We start from the raw sequence: 26,194 nt of genomic DNA, 5'->3' as shown, positions 1-26,194 counted from the left end.
AAATTTCACATCAATCAAATCATTGGTCATATTTTTCCAAAGCTTGGATACATAAACTCAAGTTTAAGGATTTTTTAAAAGTCTTGGGTTTTTTAAAAGTCTTGCTATAAATTTAAAGTTTCACCTCATTTTACACATTTCACTTTTGAGTTTTAAGTTTTCTCTCCTAGAAGACATGGCATGCACCAAGCAAGCGGCTCGGAGATTACCCCTGCAAATCCCATGCACAGGCCACCTCCCCCTGCTCCACCACCACCACCACCATAGCATCGCAAGCATTGATGGAGGCTAGGTACATTGGCTCTTCATGAGATCCGCCATAACCAAAAGAGCACGCACCTCTTGATACTAAAGGCTCCATTCCAGAAGCTAGTGCGGGAGATTATGGACAGTATATTGATTAAGAATAGCAAGAGGCACTTCCCAGATAAATCACGCTTGCAACAACCCAATCGTTGGACTGCCCAAGCCCTCCTTCCACTATAGGAAGCTGCCAAAGCTTATCTCATTGACTTGTTCAGAACTCAATCTATGCAGTAATGCATGCAAGCAGAGTCACCATCATCAATAGGGATTTGTTGATAGTGAGATTCTTCCGGTAATGGAAGGATAGTCCTCGTGGAGATCAACAATGATAGGGGCATATTACCAAAACATATACTGAATGTAGCTTCCAAAGAGATTATGTAAAACCCTGGTTGTAATGGATCCCATGTAAAATGTTATGAATATGAATACAAAACTTTTAGCACGTCTTATTTTTGTTTACTCACTTGTTATTTGTTTTATTTATATCTTTGAGTTATCGTTACATGTGTTTGAATGAATATATATTGCGCACGAACTCGATAAAGAACTACGTATTAAATTTAGGATACGAATCATGTTGCATATAAATCTCATAAATAAACATAACATTCAAGTAAAAAACAATAATAAACATAACATTCAAGTAAAAAACAATAATAAACGATGTGTATGACAAACTACATTGCACGCAAATCCAACAAATATTGGTTTTTATTACTTCAAGAGAAGATTACAAATTGTATTACATTGGTAATGAGATATCATTCGGCAATAAGTATATCTAGTCTCTCCTAGGCTTCTTCGAGCTACATTCCCCATGGTCAGAGCTATTCTTGATCATAGACAGCATCACATTTTGCCCTAGTAGTTCTTGCCTAATGACATTCGGGTTTTGAACACCAGCAACCATGCCATGGGCCACCATGGAAAAAGACCTAATACTAGAGAATAAGTAGAGGAGCTTCGAACATTGAAGCAACACTACTTTCTCCGAGTTAGAGTTCTTTGGGATAGTCTTGAAGGGCCTAGCCTTCGTTAGTGCTCTCAACTTCAGGAAGTTCTTGGCAAAGCCGGAGAGCATGTCTTATGAAATTGGGAGCCTCCGGCCAGGGCTGCTCTGGGGGCACGATCCCAAAGAAATTTCATCTCCATGCTCCAAATGCCCTAGAGGCCCTACTGGTAAATTTTTGTGCAAATCTTATAACATTATCTTCTTTGCATCATCTATCTACTACTGTAATGGAGCATCCATGTCTGGTCCTACAATTGAGCCACCCTCATCTCTCTCTTGGGAAGGTACTGTGTAGTTGGGTTGAGATCCAAAAATGCTTTCTTGCAACCGCTCGAACTCCTCATATGAGATCTCATACTATGGTGTTGCATTCTCAATCTACTCCTAGATGCTCACAATGGTAGAGATGTCATCGATACTCGTGCCATCATATTGTGCCACCACATCAACATGTGCTAGGACATATTGTATATCAAAATCTATAAAATCATCAAGTGTGTCACGCACCATGATACAATATAGTTCTTCTTCTCTTTGCTCCAAAATTTCTAGTACATCCTACATAAGTAGATATTCCACCCCCTCAATGATGATAGCATGGAGAGAAGTGAGGGGTGGCTCATTGATTTTTGGCGTCTCATTAGGGCAAGGTGGTGGGTGCAATGATGGCTACGCTTTGTGCTGCCTCTATGCTCGGATTGAGTGTGCTCTCCTCAGACTTCCTCTCGAAATACTTTAGCCGTGGCTAAGAGGATGTGTTGATGTCTTCATCACTCTCCTCTTGCACCTCAGTGCACAAAACATATATGGAAAATGCTACATTACACTCAATGAGATCCATCGTGGCATGGTCATGGGATGAGGTGGGCACTCCTCTGGCGTGGAGATGCTACCCCATATGCATAAGGGCTCGATTTATCACCTTTCCATGGCTCCATCCAGCACGTAAACTATATAAGAAATCTATGGGGACCCATTTGAGAGCAAAGTCTGGAATAGAGCAAGTGAGAGGGTTTGCCGCATCACAAAATGATGCCACTATACTAGAGCTAGGGTCTATGGCGGAAAGCAAGCTCTCTAAACTCAAGGTCATGAAAAACCTAGGGTATATCTAGTCCCCCATGTGTGTGTAGCATGTGGAGCTAATCCATGCAGCGAAGGTGTGAGTGGCAACCATGGCATTTCTTTTTTAATCCTAAAGTTTCCAATTGAAACTCTTACCTTAGTTTCTTTATTTCAATACTTTAAAGTCACCATTAAAATTACACATACAGACAAACACTTCGTTTTACATTATTATGTCCTCAAATATACTTGGATCACTGAGTATATTCAAGTCCAGCTACAGAAAATATAAACAAATTTTAAGAAAAGAAATCTAAAGGACCTTCAAAATCCCTTGGATCCAATTTAATATTTAAATTTAAGAAATGAGTAGAAGAGATGAGCTACAATATATCATTATGCAAAGACAATATTGCATAGATTATAGAACTCTACCCTGCAATTTAAATGTGATTTTAACTAGCACGATTGACTAATTACAATATGTATTATTGCACACTTAGATCACAGTAAACTAAGATTATCTATGTTGAAAGTAATCAGAAGTTTTTAAAAATTATATTTGTTTTTAATTTAAAAAAATTACAAGGATTCCACTATCTCAAGGATATGTGGAGAAGCACATTATTTACATGTCATGGATTGCTCATTATAAATCTTGAATTTTTATTATATAACTTGAAATAGAAGTTGCAGAGGGGACTATTGGAAATTAATTGGATTTCTTATCTCAAAAAAGAAATAGGTCAATGGCTCTCTGAACTGACCACAAAAGGATTATGGCCATTCCACAAGATAACCATATCTATGAGAGCTGTACATGTCTCATCTCGGGTATCTTGATCCAAGATGATCCACTCCCCTCGCAAAAGTCCCCATCTTCTATATCAAAAGCAAATGCACAGAGTTTTTCTAGTGATGAAATACCTATAATAAAAACAAAAATAATGGTAAGTAAATGCGACTAACACAACAATTCATCTAAGCGAGACCTATGTCAATTATAAAATCAAGGGATTCAAAGTAGTAAAAAATATTTACTTGAATGTAAGATTAGATTGGTTGACCATGTACTCAATTGTCTCATCAAAATGTGTTCTTTTGACTTGCCAAGACTCACCCAATAGCTGACTCATCGATTCCTCGGATGGACACTTGCATTGATAAGTAATCTTTATTTTCTTCAAAACATCACATGAACCAAACAAATGTGCAAACAATGAGAATGGAATAAACAAACTAAGACGCACATCTTTGGAGCCTCTGGTGGGTTTCATAGCACTATTGATGTTAGATTTTATCTTGGACTTACATGCTCTTGACAACTCCAAGCTACCAATCAACCATTCACCACTAGATAGTGGCGGCAATGGGACATGCTGCAATCTCTGGCTTTCTACTACATACAATGAATTACAAAAAAATGATATTTTGAGTTGCAAGTATAATTGCAGAGTTATTATCATAAATCAAAGAACATATGTCTTCATGCCAAACATATATCTTACTGCTCAAACATTCCACATTCTACCATTCATGCAAAGTTGATGGATATAAAGCTGTCAGTAAAACAAGATCATTGAATTAGAACACTGCAACGATTTAAAAAAAAAACTCTAGTGCAAAAGAATAGACAATGATAAAATTTAAAAACTTATTGTTTTGTTTATAATTTGCAATGTAGTTCTTGTCATGTACAAAGATTTGTTTGTGCGTATAAACATGTTGGATCAACACTTCTGTTATTGTACTTGTTTCATTAAACACTTTTTTGAACTCTAAAATTCTACATTTCCAATGTTTGCTAGGGTTTGCAACATCCTTACGCCTGACCTTGAAACTCCCTCCAGTACTTGGGTGCATCAAAATCAAATCTAACTTATAGTACTTATCACAAATCCAATTACTGCCACTATCTTTCCTATTGAAGACCTCCACTACAAGTATGTTACTAATGTTTTTCCTTTGTGAAGACATCTATAATAACCAAATAAAAAAGTTACATTTCAGCATGTGTATAATTTGCAAATGTTTTATCCAAATGAAATGAAATTTAAATAGAGCAATTTTTTTAAAAAACATTGTACATGTAATTCTTTTTACAAAGAAGCCCATAGATGTTGAAGAAATTGACTTATAATAAAACCATTGTTCCTTCACTGAAAAATTCCTAGAGTACAAAAATAAAAGAAATATCGGGTCAAAGCATATATATAACTTACATAGGCTTTGTCCAAATCAGTTGAAACTTAACCATGGAGCAACAGAAAAAAGTGACAACATACCTGTGGCTCTCTTTGTAGAAAAGATATTGAAGAAGTTGAGTTTTTAAAAAATAATTTTTCTTCACCCTCGGAGACTCTTGAAGTAAAAAAAACAAAAGAAAGCATAGTATGCATATAGCTTGCATATATTTTTTCCAAACGACATAAAATTTAACTATGGAGCAACAAAAAAACAAGACAACATAACTGTAACTTTGTTTACAAAGAAACCATAAGATGTTGAAGAAGAAGTTGAGTGTTCAAAATATATTGTTCTTGACTGTAAGAGACTCCTAGAGTACCAAAACAAAAGAAATTGCATGTTAGAGAATGCACATAAGTTGCATAGGTTTTGTCCAAATGAGATAAAACTTTACCATAGAACATCCATGGAAGAGAATAATCTACATGTAAAGTATTGTGAAAAAAATCTTAGGGCTTTAGTAGGACAAGCTCTGCTCTCATAAAACATGTGAAACTCACTCTGTGTTTGTGTAGAGGAAATGAAATTTCACACGGTTACAGATAGGGCAAGTAACAATGAGGCTGTAAAATTTCGTGAGGAAAGAAGAAGTGGGGAAAGAGATATGACAAATTTGAGTTCCTCTTAAGAAAAAGGGGGAAACTGAAAAGGGGAGAAATGAAAAGTCAAACATAGAAAAATAGAAAACGAAAATTTGAGTCACAAACTTCCAAGAAGCAACAACATTGTATTCCCCATATTTTCCCTTATTTTATTGTTGAGGGAAGATTTGGGCCAATATATGGCTAGAAGATTCATATTACATGAATTTGGAATCCCAACTCTCTCATTGGTTAGGCCTATATTTGTTTATTCACTTCTTAAAGGGCAAAAAAAAGAGTCCATATTTCTCCTAATTGGCAAGATTAATGAGAATGCATTTAGATTCGGCATCCCTTCTCTTCACTAGAAAATACATAACCTTTTCACATTAGTTTGTTAAAGCCATTCAAGAGAACAACTCCAATTACTTCTATAGTTGATCATCCTCCTTTGTTAGAGAAATGTACTAAAATTTTAGTTTCTAAAGTAATACTCGACCACATAACCAAACCACCACTAGAAGAAGAAATCAATATCATGGGTATCTAGTCAAGAATAGAAATCATTTTAAGGAAGAATCACAATGGACTCAAAAAGTAATGCAAACTTTGACACATGATAATCTAAATAATCCCTACCACTCACAATCGCATTAAATATTCCACAAGCATATGGTGTGATAATACAAAGCACGAGCATAGAGATTCCAAGTCATATAGAGATGCTTTAAGAAAGAAGTTGATTTTTTGAAATTATGGAAAGTTTCATGCAAATGAAAGTGGTATGCCTCTTTCTACAAACTTTGGAAGGGAGGTTTGTAAAAGATTCTTGAAGATCTTATAGTATAGAATGTATACATAGTTACAGATACTACTACTTGTGGACTTCAAATAGAGAGATCTCTAGTTTCCATTGTAGATAAGAAAGTAGAGTTATGGACCCATGGAGGACCCATGCCATGCAAATTACATGTAAAGTAATGATGTAGGTTAGAGTATTAGAGAGAAGAGTGGATGGGATTCACCTGTAGGTTCTTATTCAATTTATACATATTTGGAAAAGCTGTAATCATATATATCATTATTAAACACAAGAAAAAAAAAGGAAGACAATGATCTAGAGCCCGGTTGCGAGAATGTGGTACAACAAGATGTAAAAAATATTATGCAAGATAATCTTGGAAAATTTCCACTTTCTTCTTGGGATATTATTTTGGATGCTCAAGATACATGTGACTTGCATGATGTAGATGTGTCTCCTACATATATTCATGCTAAGTTTACTAGTGATACATAGATGTAAATTTCTTTTCAAGATGTTGATGATATGAAAGAGTTATCCAATGATAGAAATGTATTGTCTAAGGTTGTGCAAAATGATAGTTTGACATAGAATACTGATGATGTTTTGAATGTTTTAAATGTGTTTGTAGGATGCCATGGTTTGGCTTGGGCCAATGTAGAGGAGATTAGACATTGCATATGTCTAGATATAGACGATGTGGTGTATGGGGAATGTTTGTCCACCATTGTGTGTGGACCAGTACTATGGTGAGGGAGAGGCTTTTTTTGAGAGACTCTAGAAATTTTCATCATATTGCTATTTTTATATATCATGTACTTCCTCACATGACTATAGTTTAATGGATGACTATACCGTGTGACTATATGGTTGGAAGTATGCCATGTGACCTTACTACATTGTTGAGTCTAATGTTCTGCTTTGACATTGGTTGTGTTGATACCATACCATTTAACTATGTGGTTGGCATGTGACTATATTGGTTTCTCTTTTCCTATCATTACTTTACCTTAAATTTCATGTGGAAGCCCAAGTGAGGGTGTTTGATATATCACATTGAAAAGTATTTGCTAGCACAAGGAGATTGTGCCTAAGAGATAGCATGCATTAGGATATTTAATTTGGTTGGTTGTGTTGAGAATATGCCACGTTGGTTTTGTTTTCTTCATATTTGTTCATATAAATGCAAAGTATCATACTCTTTTGGTAATGGTAAAGAGTTACTATTTTCTTTTTGTGTACTTTGTGTCTATAGTTTTTATGACTATAAATTAGTAATCTCGCTATAAACGTATGCATGAAAATCATGTATGACCTAGGATACTTCCATCTAGGCTTATGTTGCATAGAGGTATTTATATGTAGAATCAATTTGTTGCATGAAAAATATTACAAAAAAAGGATTGATTGCAAAAGAACAATGCTATAGATGTATGTATGTAAATCATGTATGACCTAGGATACTTCCATATGTAGGGGTATGTTGCATAGAGATTTTTACATGTAGAATTGGTACGTTGTATGAAAAAGCTAAAAGAGAAGGATTGATTGCAAAAGAACAAATTTAATAAAAGCTCACAAAAATAAAACCTCACATTGGGGGATAGTGCACTTGTGCGAGTAAACTACTTTCTCTTCCCCTTAAAGAAATCAAGAAATGTCCTTATCCCTTAAAAAATTTAGAGCATTGAATTTGAAGCACACCTTATCAATATATATTACTTGGTATTAGTCAATCCATCTATAGTTTTTGCTCTAGTACCATTTGTGACATACCCACTCCTATTGAAGCCAAGGGAAGTGAGATTCGATAGTCACTTGGATGCTCTTCATGAGTATCACTATTTAGACCTCTTAGGATTTATAGACTTAGTTAGTCTAGGGACTTTCAAGTCTACCTCAAGTAGAATGTTATGGCCTTGACACACTAGGATCAACTACAGGGGCCTATGACTTCTCACTCTCTAACAATTTATTGTACATTACAAGTAGTGGTCACCCATGTCTATCATTTTTATTATTTATTCTTTACTATGATAGAATAATAAAGGGAAGGTAGGTTACACATTATGACTATTGGAGTTCCGATACACTAGTCTTTCTCTCTTGATTTCAAACCTCCATAGTCATTGCTCTTGCTTTCACTTGTGCTCTTCTCTCTCTCACTTCTACTCACCCTTTCATAGTGGCCCAACCAATCCCTATAGAACTCATGTTAACATTAATAATGATGGGTCATCTACTTGTATAATTAGCCTTTCTCAATGTAGATGCTATTTGTAAAACAACCTTTTTGGTTTTCTAATTGCCTTTTTGTGCATTCTATCCCACTGAAAATTTTTGCCCCTTCTTAACAATTGATAAAGGGCATTTTTAATAAGTGCATTTTATCCTATCAAAAATTATTTAACTTTGTTAATGTTTGATAAAGGACACCTACAATATGTAAAAAGTGTGCAATCCATATGAGAAAAAATACATGACCTCCCAAAAATCTTTGTAGTTTTGAAATTGATATGTAAGTCCCATCCATTCTCTCAATACCATCCATCTTAGTTAGAGATGGTTGTATTCCATACATATCACACATGTGATCCATAATCAAATCCTTGTTTGCCCAAATAATGATTTTATCTTGGCAGAGTGGGATTTATCTCTTTCAATCTAGTCAAGATCTTTTCACAGTCGGCTATGTGCTCTACAATAAATCTCCTACATCCCTTTTCATCCAACTTTGTTTTCTTTTTTACACCCTTTTATCAGTACATCATCTATGAAAGGCATAGTAAGTTGCGACATATAATCCCACAAAAAATTTTCATGGCATTCATCATATGAGCAATAGAATTAATGATCCTTGTACCAAAGTGCACATTCACACCAAATCCAATGGACTTTTCATAGTGTAAGATCTCTGCTTTCTATAACCAACTAAAACTAATCATAACACAATACAAATCACCCAAAGAGTAAATAGCTCTCCTAACAAAACTTGATGCAAATTTGTCCACAATTGGACGTACATGTACATTTCTGATAGTCGCTTTATTTACTCATTGCATATCTTGAATAAACCTTAATGTTCAATGTTTCTTTAGCACTGTAAACCATTTTTTTTAATACGGAGCTAAAGAAGGATCCAATATTCCCACTCTAATATTCTCATTTAGTAAGCTAATCAACTTGGATAGATGAGCTGTAGGCACTAGAATCAACTACAAATTCCAAGGCACATGAAACATAGTAAAAATAACCATAGATGCTACAATACTTAGATCAACATAGCCATTCTTATGTGGTTAAAATATGAATGCTCTACAATATCTCGACAACATATCCATAAAGCATTATTTTTGTATAGGTGTAAGAAAATTCTCATATCCAATCTTTGATTCCTCTAGAGACTATTGAAACTTGATGCCCAATCTTTTTTGGTCTCTCAAATTTGACTGACAAGAAGCTAATTTAATCTTTTCCTCATTGTCAAAAGGTAATGGTAGTTCATAGGCTTAACCTTCCTAGAGATAATTTTATACCTTGTATCAACCCTTTTATCTAAACATATATATTCTTTTTTTTTTCAAAATATTTAATCACCTAGCTAATACATATCCAAGGAGCATACTCTACCATATTATTTTCACTTTTCAACCCAGAATTCAACATAGTTGAAAGCTTATCCATGGTATCAACATTGGACATCCCATCATATATCCCTGATATACATTTCGAAGTTGTAAGCAATCCATGTGTCTTTATATCTTATTGTGTCTTATGAATATGCTATTTTCCAACCCTATGAATGCTTTCCAATTTTTGAAAACACACTATGCTATAAGGAAAAGAGGGAGAGAAAGAGAGTTTGCTTTTGCAATGGGCACAACACAAATGAGTGAAAGCATACCTTTTATAATCTTATCCAAACATCTACTGGCAGAATTAGATTCCAAGATTAGGTTCGGTTTATTATTTTGTTCCCCCGGTTTGCAACTAGAAAAAGTTTCCCGAATCGTGACAATTGCTTGGAGCACGCAGATCCCTCGATGTATGCCGCCAGCGGGTAGTTTAACCCACCTTGAGGGATTGCTTATATAGTATCTAGGAAAAATTTTACCTTCAAGTAAGGGGATAAGATTTGACCATGTGTCCAAATATTAATCACATTAGGAATTCCCAAACTTTATGAAAAGTTTCAAATTCCTAGCAACAATATCTATAGAAAAAGCACTTAAATCTATTATATGAGGTGAGATCCTTTTTCATCTTGTGTTATCGTAGTCTTACTTTACAATGCACCTAGTAAAAACCCATTGTCTCATGAGAATCCCTAAATTCTTTAACATTGGGAGGAAAAGGATACTCTCTTAGACTATCATGATTTCTTACATGATTGAAAAATAGTAAGAAATTATGCATCCCTCTTTCCATTATAGCTTCTAATTCTAGCCTATACTAAGCCTTTATCAAGAACTTTGGTTTCCATGTAAACTACTCTAATGTATGAGTATCCAAGAATCACAAGGTACGAAGAAGAATCATGTACAAAGAAGTGTTGTTCATCTTAAACATTCCTAATAGTAGCTTTCACATTAGGATATGTTGTATACAAGTCCGTGGGTAATATTATTAATAGGTTGCATCTTCCATCCATGCTCCATATCCACTAGTGATATGGCATTTTCATAACAAATCCTCACTATAACAATAAGTTCAAAACTATGGGATCAATCAAAGCAATACAAGGCACCTCAAGGTCTCCCACTTTTACTTGCATCTTAGTGGTTGCTCTAGCACAATGATTCCATTAATAGTGGCTTCTAGGTATAACACCTACTACCTCGTCTTCACTAAAATGCATTGTACTTGTCTTTGAGGTATGGCTGAAAACCACTATATTTTTGGCATTAACATGGTCTTTACATGTCAAAGCCCCTAGTGGAACAAATCAATATGCATACAATTTAATATTAGATATAAGGGGGGTTTTACTCTCGTGCAAGTTAGTCATGAATATATGTGTGCATCACCTAGGTTAAAAATAAGGTATTTTTTAAAATACCAATTTTATACATTTTTTACATACAAAAGGGTATAATATAAAGGGGTTATTTACAAATTGAATAGAAAAGGATTATGTTTTATTTAATAAAAATTCACAAATAAGGATATTTATAAATAAATTCACGTGATGTAAATATATATATATAGTAACTTCCCTGAGACTTTACTTGAGTAAAGTGCATGCTTTTTGGGGTTTTTTTGAATCCTATTGAGAGAAAAAGGCTTGGATGGTAGTTCAAGATAATTTGCACCTATTTTCTAGGTATAAAATGTGGATCTAGAAGAGAGAGATTACATGGAGAGGGCTACTAGACTTGCATAGGGCTATTCTTTCTTAAAGCATCTCTGTATGACTTGCAGTCTTGGCGGTCATGATCTATACTTTATACTATATGCAATGGTGAATAAGATCTTCCCTAGGTAGTGTCTTCAAAGTAGAAGCTCTCCCTACATCTTCAAGCTTAGCAGGTTTGATCTATAAATCCCATATACTTTTAATAAAATCATCCATGGATTGTCTTTTGAAAAATCTACAAAAGGCATCAGAGATGGTTGTCTAACCATTTGCACAAACATCCTAATTGACTAGGCATAGATACAACATCTTGCACCTCTTTCTTCCTAGTCTTTATGCCTTACTGGCTTGGGTAAGTTACTCATGAATATACGTGTGCATCAAGTGGATTCAAAATAAGGTATTTTTAAAAAGAGGATGAATAAATTACTAACTGTACAATAATAAATTACCAATGTCTATCTATGTGATGAATAAATCTCTAAAAAGAGGATGAGAAAAGTAAATTAAAGATAAATGAGATAAATGCATGTGACCATAATGATGGTGATGTTTTATATATCCTCTTTGGATGATACATTCTTAGTTGTTCTCTACTTATGATGTTGAAAAAAGCATGTGTCTTTCTTGGAAATAACTATGTACGTACTATTGTTGCCATGAGGAATATATGCTTATCACTGTCAAATGGTTTTCCTTTTGTCTTGTGTAATGTACATCATATTCTTGACTTGATAAAAAGTTTGATCAGTATAGGAAATCTTGATGATTGTGGTTATAGAGTGATCTTTGGTGATCATGTGTGGAAGATTTGCAAGGGATTTGTTATTCTAGCTAAATAACCAAAATATGGTGCTTTGTATCTTTGCATGTTTTGGGTGTTAAAGACCATATTGTAGTTGTCACTAAACAACCAAATGTTTCTTTATGGCATCACTATTTAGCAACATGTCACTTGTTGGGGTAAAAGCTTTGTGTTGTTTGTACTATCTTCCATCTCCAAAAAATTTTAGTGTTGATATTTGTGAGCATTGTCTCTTTGGAAAGCAAACTAAACTATTCCATAACAGAGTAGTGGGAGTAGAAGATCAGAATGTCTTGATTTGATTTGTGTGATTTGTGTGGACCAGAACTTATGGTTTCATTGGAAGGAATTCATTGGAAGGAACATCGTACTTTGTAAAATTTTCAGATTGCTGATGAAGAAGAAAGGTTTGTGATTATCCTATTTGCAACACCAATGGTGTGTTGGGTGTATTTTAAAAGTTCTTGGCATCTACAAAGAATTATTCATGCAAGAAGCTTAAGTGCTTAAGGACTAATAATACTGGGAAGTACACCTCGCATGACTTTCTAGACTTTTGTGCATGCGGTAGTATTAAGAGATACTTAATATTCCTTGAGAGTCTTGCTCAAAATGATGTGTCTGAGAAGATGAGTAGGACCATTTAGGAAAGGGTCCGTAGTATGCTTTCTAATACTAGTCTAATTAATGGATTTTGGGCTACAACTATAAAGACAGCAATGCATTTGATTTAAGAGGTCTCCTAGGAAGCCATGGGATGGTAAGGTACCAAAGAAGTGATGGTTTGGCAAGAGACCTTTTGTTATGATCATTGAGAACTCTTCTCCTCACTTTTTCTCCAAAGATAACTTGAAAGATTGACTCGTGTAAAGTGTATTTGCCTCCAATTGCACTAAAGGGGGACTCAAAAGTTTGGTTCCTAATTTGGTCACACATTTGACCTTTGCAATAGTTACATCCTCACACTCTATTCTTTTGTTTCTTGTTTATCACATTTTCTTTATTCATCAACTTTTGACGTAAGAGAATTTGACTTATTGAGTTGGAACATGTTCCATTGTTTGGTGGCTTTGATTTCAAGTAAAAAGAGAACTAGGAAGAAGAGTTCTCATATTTAAATAGTTTGTTGTGCTCACATTGTTATGATAAAAAAACTTGTTCTTTAACCACATTGTAGTTATATGTCTCTTGCTGATGGCAACAATGATTATGACTATATCACATAAGTTTGACATTTAGTTGTGATGGGGCATTTCCAATTATTATTTTCCTTGTGCTTTTTGTCTTCCAAGATATGCATGTTTCGAGACCCAATAACTTTAATCCCCTATCCACAATCAATCCGAAGTGTGACATTTGGCTTCTAATAGCGACCACCTGTATGTGAGAGGTGAGGGTAGTTAGACATGCTTCTTCTTGTGGTGTCTATTACAATTGCTCGGCCATCCTCCGATCAAGGCACTCTCACAAGGCCTTTGGACCCAATGATGTATGATAGACTTTACTAAGCATGTGAGCATACAAATGTGGGCATATTAAGTGCTTTGTCCATCAAAAACCGAGGTTTAATGTACAATCAGAATTGCAACATTTTGAAAAGGACTTTCGGAAAATTGCAACTATCAAAATGGCAAGGCCATGGCACTTGACAAAGACTTCCCTACCAAAACTTTGAGTTAAAGGTCTCTCTTGTACTACATGAAATCCGGCTGAATGGAAGTAGTGGTGAGTACACTTGATTGTATCCCATCTTGCTTTCCCGGTAAAGGGTATTCCCACAAGAGGGAAAGGACAAATTGACTTCTTGCACTCCTACTGGCGTTGGCCCTAAGGATGCTTATGTGCTCTCGTCGGGCATTGTCAGTTTGATTCCGTATCCTGTTTTGCAGCACCATCGTTGTGCAGTTAGATGCTTTGATAACAGTTTGGTTCGTAAGACGATTATTAGTGTGTTATAGGCTATGGCCATTCTAGGCTAGAGGTGCTGAACAAATATGCGCCGCATCAATCCCCGCAAATCGTTGGTAGATAGGGATATTTGAGCAGCTTTCAGCATCGATTTCTTTAGTTTGGCCTTGAATCTGTATCACAAATGATTGGACAAACGGCGGATCTGCTCAAGAGTGACGAAGAGGACGACAGTGAAGGGCGCTTGGCGCATAATAGTCGGCAGGAAGCCCTTGTAGAAGGCCATGGGCCCTTCCGCTTCCACGGTCCTTATGGCGCAGTCAAGGGCGCCCTTGTAAGGAACGTGAACTTGGCCGTTCGACGTCGTCGTGGTCTCCATGTTCATGATGCGCGTCTTGATGACGTCGATGGGGTTGGAGGCCACGGCGGCGACGCCTCCGGCAGCACAGCTAGCCACCACGTGGGTTGCCAGGCTGTCCTCTTTCATGGCGGTCCGCCTTTTGACAAGACTATCCTTGGCCTGGTCGTAGGTGGCCAGCTGGGAGGCGGTGACCACCATGGCGCGCTGGATGGTGAGGGAGGAACCCCGCCACAGGGAAGCCACGCCCTCGTGCCGCAGCATGCGGAGGAGGGCGTCCGCCACGCTGGCATAGTTGCGCCTCTGGTGGGGCGGCAGGCGCCCGTCGGCCTGCATCCGCACCATCGCCACGTCAGCCGGATTGCCCACGGCCGCCCCGATTCCCCCCGCCACGAGTCCCGCCGCCACTTTCTTGAGCGCCGGCAGCTGCCGATCGCCGCTGTTGGTGCTGCCGCCCTCGGTCCACTTGGCCTTGAGTACCTCGTAGAGGCCCATGCGCGTGGTGGAGTAGAGGGACTGGCGGAGGACGGTGGCGGAAACGCCCGAGAAGAGGCCCCCCAGCCCTTCCGCCCGCGCTATCGTCACGCCTACTGCGATGGGCCCTGCACGTGTTAATGCTGTGGGTGCTGCTGCTGCAGGTGCTGGGTTTTGGGACGCGACACTTGCGCCTTGCCGTACGCTGATATTGTGACGGCTGCCGTTGGCCAAGCTGGCGACGGATAGCTGAGGCATCATGGGGGCTGGCGGCGGCTGTGCCAGGGCCGCCACCTGCGCCTGGCCGCCTTGGAGCTGCATCCTAACCTTGATGAGGTCGAGCGGGTGGGTCGAGCATCCCGCTACGATGGACGCCAGGCCACCTTCCACGAATCCTTCGATCAGCCCCATAACCAATATAATATTCTTTTTCTTTTCTAGGATTGCTAAGCTGGTATCTGAAACGAATCTGGGGAGAGGGGGACGCACACTGCCCAGTGCCAGCACAACACACGAACACACAGAGAGAGAGAGAGAGAGAGAGAGAACTGCACAGTGAGTGCACCAATCGCGCAGCTGCAAAGTGCTAGGCAGCTAGCCTAGGAGCGATGATCCGTGGACAGTGCAACAGAGAGAGAGAGAGAGAGAGAGAGAGAGCCTAGAGGTGTGTGCAGCTTTGCCGCACCAAACACTCGGGAGTCGGGAGTCGGGAGCTCTCGAGTTGTGACTGGCCGCAGCTGCAAGGGGGCTCATGAATTTTGCGGCTCCCGAGTGCCGCTTATATATATGCCTATGTGTGACTATGAACTAAAGACACAATCACGAAATCGTCTTCTACCTGACGCGGCCCAAATGGCAAAAAGCGAGCAAAGTCACACCTATCTACGTCATCCTCTCCTCGGCCACAGTCAAGACTCTCAAGACGCGCCGAGACTCGAGCCTTAGGGCTGGCTAGAACGCGCTCCTTGTAAGTTGTAGGTACACCTTTTGACAAGAGAGACCACAACCAAACTGGCTTTCGCAAGGGACCACCACCAATATGTATAGGTACGGCTTGTAGAGCGTAGCGCTTCATTCATTTCCCACCTTGTAAGATATTCATGCCACCAACACTAAATCTTCTCCCTCGCCAAAGTGGAAGGTGATTCACTCTGCTCTAATTGGGACTTATAAACGGACTCCACAAAAGGCACCCAGCTTTGACCTAGAGGCTCTTATGACCTCCTTGGACACGTTCAAACCTTGGGAAATCCTTACAGAAAATAAGTGATCATCCTTTGGCCATATAAAGATGTAGCTGGACAAACTACACTCGATATATGCAAAAGCTAACTTTGCATTGCTAAGTCCTTCTATCCTTTTGGAGACTTGTATGATCTCCTTTGTCACTTTCGAAGGTAGGAAGACCTTATAGAAAGGTAGTGACCGTTGGTCCAGCTTATAGAAGAGTATTGACCCTTGGTCCTCCAAAACAAAGAGAGAAAAAATAAAAGGACATATGGAGAGAGATGTTAGGCATATAGAGAAGGTACCTCACATTGCTAGGTAAAAAAGTATGATCCAATCACGCAAAAAGATCATGCCTAGTTAATGTCATCCCTATCTTAGTTCAAGAGTGCTTGGAATTCAAAGATCCGTCGATTAGTTTTATGTGTGTTCAACATTGGGTATAATGTCTACATTGCTTTAATCCTACTCATTGCGGGTTGAACTTGTGCATCTTCTATGACCTATTCAAAGTTCCACTGTTATAGTGCATGCTATTGTTGTTGTTAGTAATGTATTTACACATCTCTCTCTCTCTCTCTCTCTCAACTTTCTTTCTCTCTCTAGGTGTACTTTTGAAAGTGGGGGTTGGAAGTTAGGTATAAAACGTGGCTTCCATGAATGTTCTTTTGCATCCGCATACAATTGGTGGTTCAAATGCATGGAGAACATTTATTGTGACATCACATGGCCCATGCATTTATGAACTACCTTACATGTGATATATTGACTTGTTCTCATAATTTCCTTATTAGCAGAGACTTCCCATTAGAACTTTGACTAAATTATTTCATGAAATGATCTACATATGCCAAAATTATATTTCATTCACAACCACTATGTAAAGCACCCCATTTAGAAATATTTAGTGATCTATTCAACTTTATGTTATTCCTCTATATCAAGTCAATATATCCATAGTGCCTCTCAGACATATGTGAATAAATTATTCATCTACCTCATTGACTAAACTTTTTTTTACACTCCATATCTGAGTTAGTTTAATTGATAAAATAGGAAATTCAAAAGGTGATATACCATCCATTTCAATGGTCTTGATCTCTTTCTTTGACAACATTTCCATCTAGGTAGATCTCTTGATAAATGAAAGCCACAACCATTTTGGGCACACCCTTTTCTATGTAATGATTTATCCTATTTGACTTGTTGTAGATTTATTATTATTTGATTTTAGGCTATGGGTCATGTTGTTAATGTTGGGGGCTTGTATGGCAAGGTAGAGTAGACAAATTGCATGCTTTCAAGCAAGAGCTGTGAATAATCCCTTTTTTTAGGCATTTGGGCATGCATGCAACATCATTAGAGGCCCATGCAAGGGAGTTGATGCAAATGAGAGTAGCTTGAAAGTCTAATAATGATTATCTAAGACCTTTTGAGGTCATCCTTAGTTAATATCACATTTCTAGTCTAAGAAGCTCCTGTAGGGTCCTTAGCTATCTAGCATGCAAGATACTATAGTTGGGATGAGTGTGAGCATGATAGCCTTGAGAAAGTGGCAAAAGGATGTATACATCATATTTTTCTAGAAAGATACCTCAACAAAAAATGATTCATGCCTCAAAAGTTGTCCAATGAGTAATAGGACAAAAAGAGCCCTTCTAACCTCTAGTAGGAAAATCAGTGTTTAAATTTGAAGCCCATGATTCATGTAATGGCCACTTTGGGCATAAAATGAGACCAAAAAATTTAGGGAGAGGGATCAAACAAGAAGCCCAAAAAAGATTGTAAGGTGTGAATGATGTGTAGATTTACATGTCTATACCCAAAAATCTTAATATATGCAAGATGTGTGTGGGCAAGATAAAAGTACATAATTGAAGTTATTTACACAATGTAAACCTTGTATGTTGTTTAAACATTAGATAAATAAAATTTAGGGAGAGGGGTCAAACATGAAGCCCAAAAAAGATTGTAAGTTGTGAATGATATGTAGATTTACATGTTTATATCCAAAAATCTTAATATGTGAGTGCGCATGCGTGGGCAAGATAAAAGTACATAGTAACTGAAGTTATTTAACAAAATCTAGACCTTATATGTTGTATAAACATTAGATAATGAAATATTTAATAGTTCAATTGAATAATTGACATTCTATTTAATCTTTCCCAGTTCTTAGTATAAAATTTGTTAAATTGGATCTTTTTATATTAAGTCACAATCTACCATTTTGCCACCCTAAAAAAGTGTCAATGCACCAATAGTCTTCTGTTGAAACCAATGCTAAGTATTGACTTTCATGCATATGTACTACCCCTCCTCTTCATCAAGACATTGCCAACACAACCCCCCAATAGTAGTAAGCGGTGTACTCCCCCACCATGAGATTGTGCCAATTACAAACCAAGAATCCAGGTAGCACCAACAACCTTTTCAACGTCAAGGTGGAAGGAAAAGGGAGAGCAAGCTATAGATTTGAACCTAAATGTAGCAAAGAAAATCCTATAGTTTTAACAAAGGGTGCAAAGAGCTAGCACATAGTGAAGGCACATGGTTTAAATGGAGAAGGATACTGGAGGTGAGAAAGAACATCTAAATTTTATAATGTTTGCCCAAGAAAGTGACTTCTAGAGCTACATAAGTCTCACAGAGGCTAAATTTATTTCTTGGGCCTAATTATTACAATTGAACCAAAGGAAGCAATTCAGATTCTTGGAGCCTTGCAAAACCTCCAAATCACTTTCTTATGCTCAATTTCTCATGGATAGAAGTGTTTCATCAAATTCTCTTCTTTCCTTTTCCAAGCAAAGGTAGTACAAAGGTGATGCACAAAAGAACTATGGATCTCACGTCAATTGTGAGCATCACATATCATTTAAGACTAGGAAAATTTAATAGTAAGCTTCTTTTAATCCTCTATTCTTATGTGTTTGCAAGCTCTATCTTTTGTAATCTCATACTTCTACATGAGGAGCATAAGACATAATGTACCCATCTCTAGCAAAGAAATGTAGGTAGGTTGTGCATGGATTTTGAATGAAAGGATAGAAGATGTCATATGATGCAATTATTCTTTTAGTTTCCACATTAGAGAAATGCCCAAGATCAATTCCAAATCTTCAATACCTTGTTTAACAAAGACTTTTTAGGTGAGGATGTGTTGGATCAACATATAGAAGAACACTCAAATGAGTTTAAGGAGTTGACAAGGGGTCCCAAGGTTTGAAAGGTAAAGAAGGTGTATATTTACATCAAGAATCTCATTTGATCTAAAAGTTTGAGACATGGGACTATGTCCTTACATGTGGTATTAAAAATCATGTGAGTTTAGAAGAATATGGAAAATTTGTCTTTCACATTGCAAAGACACAGTTGTACAAAATAAGGTGACAATTAAAATTGGACAAGGCAAATCAGATCAAATATACATTAAAAATATTTCATGCAATAGAATAAGCTTTACATTTTGAGGGAGTGAAAGTTCTAGAATAACAAACAATTGGCCTCATAAACTCAATAAGAAGAATAAGTGTCCCTAAAGAAAGAAAAGAACCTTGGTAAATTCATTAGGAGACCACACCTTAGGAGACTATAGGAGGGATAAATTTAGAACTCGTCACATTGGAATATCATTGTATTTTGAGTGACTTAAGCAGTAAATGAATGCTAACTTTTCTAGAACCTATCCACCCACCTATGATTTTTTTATAAAAATGTCTTGGCCTACTTGAGCATTTCTTTTGCAACCATTAAATTGTCAAACATTTTTTTTTCTTTAGTTTTTCTAATACATGCTAAATGTTCACTTTATCTTGGATATTTCAAATTTTCTCTTGATACATCTAAGCCTCTATAAGACTCATTGATAAAACCATTAGAAGACTTCTTTTGGACTATACAATTTGTATGCTCTTCCAAAATGAGATTTCTTCATTCCTTAATAGACCAATTGCAAAGAATCCATATCTTTTGACATAGATGTCTCACTATGTAGTATCTGATATTGAAATCTATCCAATTACACCATTCTTCCATTCCCCTTAAAATTGATGATGATCCTCTTTGGCCCAAGTCTATTGTTTGTAAAAGGTAATCAATTTTTCTAGACACTCCCACACTTCTACTTTAATAGTGTGTGTGAATCTTCATTTGCTTTATGGCCTTGATTCATTGCATTGTGAACAAGTTTCCAAAGGCTATACTTCACTCTGAAAACATACCTCAATTGACTGCTATGTTTGAGGCTGTGACAAAATCATCCTAGCTTTGAGACCACCAAAACAGATGGCTTCAAAGGAAAGTCCTTGTTGTTGGTTGACATTTTCAATTCCCTCAAACATGATGCCATAAAACTTAAGAATTATTTTTTGCACTTGTGAAACATCCATGGAAATGCTTTTCCAAGGGGTAAATGTTGTGATTCCTTCTTCACCTTTGCGAAACCTTTAATGTTGATGCATTAGTGAATGTCCTCATCTACTTGGTTATTTAGTAGGCCTCTTAGCTTCCATATCTCTTTAAAAGTGGGAAATAACAATTTTCTAATTCTTTGATATTACAAGGATGATGAAATTGCATTGAAAATAGAAGTAGAGACTCTTCTACTAATCCCACTTTCATCAAGTGCCCCCTAGATGACATTAACACCCACTTTGTTGTTATTAACAAGTTGTTGTGCTATTTTTTCAGTTGAAAAATTTTAGCATTCTTCTCATGAAGCATATTTTTGAAACCTCTTTGAAGGGAGAACTTCCATTTATTTCATTGCAAGATATAAGGATTTAGTATATTCTACTTCTAAGCCTCTTTATTCTTCATATAGATTCCTTGCAACTTTAACTAGTAAAACTTGAGTTTCAATTGATACAAGTTTAATAGTAGAATGAAGCATCACTTGCGTGCATCTTAAACTCTTTGCTTGGGATGACCTAGTATTTGATTTTAACTCTACAACATTATGAAATTTCCTCTTTCTCAATCTATCTCCCAATGGAGTGACTTTGCTTCTTGGTTTTCTCAATTTCTCTTTAATTTGTGCATGTTTTAATTTTTATTTTTTGATTTCTCTTTAAAAGTGGCATTCTCCTTACCTTATCATGATTTAATATACATTTATTGTGTTTGTATTGGCACTTGTGCATGTGAGCCATAGTAGACTAAGCTATTATGTATGCACATATCCCCTTGCTACCATTGCCTTTGAAATTCAATAATATTATTGTATTTAATAATGGAGGATTTGAGCTTTTTGATTGGACATTTAGGGTAGAGTTTTCAATTCTATTATAAGTTAATATGTTGCATACATGTTATTGTCTACATAAGTGCATGTTCTTTCACTACAAGATACATGTCTCATAGCGATGTTCAAAGTGATGCAAATGTTCATTAAAAAAATTACCCCCATCATTGCTAAACGTGTCGGTATCAATGTCTCTACAAAACCATCGCTATATGCATCTTTATTTTTGTCGATTTTGCGACGCAAATAGTGACGCAATTAGCGACACATATAGTGACGGTTTGCGATGCATATTGCGATGCCAATAACGATACGTGTAGTAAATTTGCAATGCTAATAGTGATGGTTATAGAGAAAAAAAATATTGTCTTGACACATATAGCACATGTTCTGTGTTTATATTTTCTAAATGAATTACATGTTAGGTACGCAATGGTCATCAAGATGAGTGCAAAATGCACTTGAATACACAAGATTAAAACATAGAATAAGTACAAGATCGTTGATGAAAAATTATGGAATTATGGCAAGATACAAAGGATGATAAGTGCACAGTACATGGAAGATGCTTGCATAAGTCGCAGGACAAAAAAAGAAGAGGATGTGCACTCCACAAATCCAAGCATGAGCTATAGATCCTCGCCATCCGAAAGTGCATCCCGATGCAAAGGAGCATCAAACGAAACTCTGCAAAATGAAAAACTACATATCAGTCCACCATTTATAATGTATTTAAAAAAAATAGTAACTACAGACAAGAAAGATGATTGACTTACTAGGCCACCGTGTGCATACAGTCTATCGATTAGTGCAATGAGACTGTATCTCTCTGAATGTCGAGTCTCTAGGCTAGTGGGATCACGGTTTGTACTGGAGTGCTACAAAGAAATCATAATACAACTGTTAGAAACACGATTGTCACTACAAGTGATATTGCAAATAAGAAAGAGTGAAAAACAAAAGAAAAACTTACAAAGTCCTCTGGCCACCACTTCCCAGAAGATGCTCGACCCTTGCCTCCAATCGTGCACATGTTGTCTCCTGTTGATGTTGCCAATGTCCTCAAGAACCTATAGCCTCCTCCCTAAGTCTCCGTTGTCGTTCCGCTACGCACACACCGTATAAAAAAAATCTGGAGTGCGGATTTCTTATTGATTTAGAGAGCCAATGCCATTTTAGACATTAGTGTTAGTGTCCATGGTTCAAAAATATTAGATCTATGGACAAGTTTTAGCCAATTTTTGATATTTTAGATATTAGCACTTGTAAAAATCCATAAAATTGTAGACAACTTCTAGATTATGATAAGATGTAAAAGAAAGCATGTATCGTTTAGCTAATTTGAGAGGATTTTATATAAAAAGAGAGATTGCCAAAATCGCGCAATGCACAATCACTATTTTCAAGTAGTGAACAGCACTCCAAAGTGGGAGATGAAGAAGGAGTGATCTGGCTTAATTTTGGCTAGGTGTCCTAGTTTTTTACCCCCCTTTCAGAGCCAATGGAGGCATTAGATTGGAGATTTGAGTAGCATAGAGTAAGGTATTATTTTATGCACGTTTTTGTCTATTAGAGTTTTATCTTCTCATAATGTAGGAATAAACTAACAGGCTTCATCTCTGTTAGTATTTTTCTATATTTTCTAATTCTTTTTGGGAGTATTCTTCTACATCTTCAATTTCTTCGAACCCCTTCTCTTCCGTCTACTCCTCTCCCTGAATCTACCTTCACCCTGCTGTCTCTTACCCTCGTGGTGGACTCTCAGTACAAAACACACCGACATCGTGTTAGGGGAAGTTTATGCTTTCATTAGAGGTGAATTTCAAAAGATATTTGGGCTGATTTGGGGCTGATATCTTTAGCCATATTGAGAGAATTAGCTACAACATTGTTCTTTTAATTCATTTCTTACTTCACAGAAGATATCTTACTCCACAGAAGATATTTGGGCTGATTTGGGGCTGATATCTTTAGCCATATTGAGAGAATTAGCTACAACATTGTTAGGGGAAGTTTATGCTATCATTAGAGGTGAATTTCAAAAGATATCTGGGCTGATTTGGGGCTGATATCTTTAGCCATATTGAGAGAATTAGCTACAACATTGTTCTTTTAATTCATTTCTTACTCCACAGAAGATATCTTGTCAAAATATACAAGTATTATGTCCCCCTATGGCAGGGAAATGTTTGTAGATCATTCATAGATGCTTTGAGTTGAATTAAGAGGAGCTTTTTCTCTTATTTCTTGGATGTGGTAACTTATTCTTATCAGGAACTCAATTTAAAGCTCTCTTGAAGTAAGTCTCTTTGCCCTACAAGCCTTGTAATTGACTCATAAGCTTTTGTCCCTAACAGTCTACATTGAATGTAATCATGCAAAGTTAATTCATGTTATGGCATCATGTATGAATAATGGGATATAGAGTTGTTTATGATACATGAGAGCATATTGTGCTTGTTTTTTTTTAATTGCTCTTACAGTTAAGAAAAAAATCTTGATTTGAGTTAAAACTTATGAGATAATACTCTTGTGATATGTGCTAAGAACATGCAATTGGAAGCTCTATAAACATCTTCAAGAACTTGGCTTGAAACCTTCAACACTTCTCTTATCTTTACCATCTGCAAAGTCTAAGCTTTTGAAACCCCATACATTCTTTTCTCTCAAACCCCTGTGATTGGCTGTGAAGTACCTCTTGAACCTTTAAACATTCATTGTAATCTACTTATCTCTTGAACACACATCTCCATCTATCTTGTCCAGTTTTCTCGCCAAACCCCTATGGTGACCTTCAACCCTACGCGCTACGACATTGGTGAACCCGACATGAAGGTCAGTGTAAGAGAAATCCAAGATGGGGAATTCTTTAGGAGATACTCACTGATTGGGTTGAGAAACCCAACATTGACTACAACCGCTTTATACCACGAGTTTGAAAGTAATTTTAGACAACTTGATGTTGAAGACCAACAAAGTATGGAAGGTCAGAAGATTGAATTATTCCTTAAGGCTGCAGATCCCATTCTGCAAGAGAAGCTTGCTGATCGCCTAGAAGATACTACCTCTGAGTCAGGAGTCAAGACTGCATGGACAGATGTTACTGATGTAGTTAACATGATTACTCGAAGAGAGCGGATGCGACTAAGATTGGGCTCTACTTCAACTTCAACAACTCCATTGATGGAGCTTGTTCCACCTTCAAATCCCCCATTCCTTTGACTAATCAACCAACACTTTCTTCTTTTGTTCCTTCTAAAAATGATGTCATGGATGAACTCATTAAAAGCATGTGTAACCTTCATCTGAATCTTATAGAAATTAGTTTCAAGGTGGAGAAGCTGGATGTCAAAGTTGAAGAATGAGGACGATCATCAACTCAAAGACCCATAAGAGAAGACTTTAAGAGGTGATGTATTTGGTGTGACAGCCAACAACATGACAAGAGGGAGTGTTCTGCCTTCCGTGAGGCTAAAGCACAGAAGCTTGTCTTTTGGAAAGACAAAAAAATTCATGCAACTGAATTTGGTCTTCCACTGGAGCCAAATTTTGGCAATGGTGGAATGAAGAAAAGATTAGAAGATTTAGCTATAAAGAATACCTACGCAGCAATTGATGCAGCTACCTATGGGCTGCAAATTGAACCAACTAAATCAAATTTGAAAGCATGTAAAACTAATGTGTAATCTAAAGTATAGATGCAGGCACTAGATCAAATGGAACGTGGTAAAGCAGCCAAAGAAGATTCAGTCAATGCATTCGAGGAATAATTGATTGGAAATAATCGGTAGATTCTTTTTCTGCCTTTGCACATTTGGCTGACGTCAATCATAAAGAAGTCTTGATTGAAGAAAAGAGAAGAAGAGAAGATGAACCAGGGCCTTCCTCTTTTGGCCCTCCGAAACGGGTAACCAAAAGAACGCCTAAACAACCAAAGCTTGCTGAAAATATAACCCCAGATCAAGAGATGGAAGATGCGCCACAAACAAAGAAGACAGAAGGAAAGAAGAAAGGCAAGCAACCAGGCTACAAATTGCAGTAGTTTGACATAGAATCTACAACCGATCTCAAACGAGTCCTAGAAGAACGAATTCTGGGAAGAAAAATTGAAATCATCTTAGGCGAAATTCTTGGAATTGCCAAACGTGAATTCCATGATGTAATTATTAATGTAATAAAAAGGAAAAGACAATATGTTAGTGATGAAGCTGAAGAAACAGTGCATGCTTTTTTGCAAGTTCTTCGAGTTTTTGTGCAGGATGAAGAGAAGTTGACTTCACAAGGAATTCATCTTGAAGCAGGTAAAGAGTTAATTGCAGCAATTGAAGCTGAAGATAAAGAAATCATGGATGAAAAAATTAAAGAAGTGAAGGCTGAAAATGTAATGGTTTGCTAGTCTAAACCAATTGGGCAGCCCACCTTTCAAAAAGATGGCCATCTACAACACATGCATGAGGAGAAAGATGCTCAGCTCATTCCAAGTAGTCACTACTCTCGTACGCATTGGGCAAGAGCAACAATGGAGACAATCTTCAAAATTGGAGAAAATGAAACACCATGTATTGCACTCTTAGACCATGGCTCGGAGATAAATACCATGGCAAGGAGTCTCTATGAAATTGGCAGATGGCCCATAGATGTTGATCTAGGTTGGCGAATGAGAGCTGCAAACAACTCTTGTGGAGAATTATATGCTACATGTCCTAATGTGCAAGTAACTATTGGAGACATAAAATGCAATTTTATTTTTTTTGTTCAAAACTCTTGTAGTTACCTATCATTCTTGGGCAACCTTATATTTTTAAAGC

The 26,194-nt window shown here is 37.0% G+C and overlaps 1 pseudogene; it reads right to left on the bottom strand.

Annotated features, from left to right (window-relative positions):
• Window positions 1-13,542: 13,542 nt before the first annotated feature.
• On the bottom strand, window positions 13,543-15,649 carry LOC148009788 (mitochondrial uncoupling protein 5 pseudogene; annotated as a pseudogene).
• Window positions 15,650-26,194: the final 10,545 nt, after the last annotated feature.

Source organism: Lygodium microphyllum, chromosome 30, assembly GCF_053477565.2.
Source record: "Lygodium microphyllum isolate KBCC chromosome 30, Lygodium_microphyllum_v1.1.10, whole genome shotgun sequence".
NCBI lineage: Eukaryota > Viridiplantae > Streptophyta > Polypodiopsida > Schizaeales > Lygodiaceae > Lygodium > Lygodium microphyllum.
The sequence above is the reverse complement of the archived record's forward strand: the minus strand, read 5'-3'. Positions and strand labels throughout refer to the sequence as shown.